Source organism: Crocuta crocuta, unplaced genomic scaffold, assembly GCF_008692635.1.
Source record: "Crocuta crocuta isolate KB4526 unplaced genomic scaffold, BGI_CrCroc_1.0 scaffold340, whole genome shotgun sequence".
Taxonomy (NCBI): domain Eukaryota; kingdom Metazoa; phylum Chordata; class Mammalia; order Carnivora; family Hyaenidae; genus Crocuta; species Crocuta crocuta.
In genome coordinates this window covers 2,598,329-2,599,201 of record NW_027530642.1, presented here as the reverse complement: position 1 = coordinate 2,599,201, position 873 = coordinate 2,598,329, and positions in this window count along the sequence as shown.

The following is an 873-nucleotide window of genomic DNA, read 5'->3' as shown; positions in this document are numbered from 1 at the left end:
TCGGCCTGGTGGAGGGAAGAAAGGGGAGGACAGAACAAGGTTAACCATCTTGACTTCAGCCTCATTATAGCAGAGGTGAAGACAGGGCTCTTTAAAGCTGTTGGGTCCAGAGGCACCTGGGTAGCTCAGTTGGTAAGTGTCCGACTTCGGTCATGATCTCGCAGTTCGTGAGTTCGAGCCCCGTGCTGGGCTCTGTGCTGACAGCTCAGAGCCTAGAGCCTGCCTCTGATTCTGTCTCCCTCTCTGTCTGCCCCTTCCCTGCTCATGCTCTGTCTCTCTCTCTCAAAAACACATAAACATTTTAAAAAATTAAAAAAAAAAACCTGTTGGGTCCAACCCCTCGCTGTACAAATGTAGAAACTGAGGCCCAATAAGGGCAGTGGCAAACCTAAGGTCAGACAGGTTTCCCAAACCTCATGCCCCCTGCACAGCTACTACAATAGACACACTTTGATTTGCCAAAGTGGGTCAGGCCAGTAAGGATAGGGAGCAGGGTCCCCCAGCCAGTGGGTGCCCTCACCCCTCTGTCATCATCATCGGACAACTTCATACCCAAGTCTCAGAGCAGAAACACATCCGATGGAAGGGAGACAGAGAAGCTGCTGCTTATCAGTGATCTTCACAAAGTAGAAACTTTCCACGGGCCTCCCCAGATCACGATCACATCTGGTGCCCCTGAAGAGCTCAAAAGAGGAAGTTTGGGTTTGGTTGTGATGAATGAAGAATGCACAGAGACACATCCAGGCAGCAGAAAGAGGAGAGGGTATCCGAGACCCGGAGGGGGCCGAGGCAGCCTTTCCAGGCTAGATGTTAGCTCAGGCTCTCATTCGGATTCCCAGTCAAGAACACAAGGGTAGAACTTACTCCTTGGGG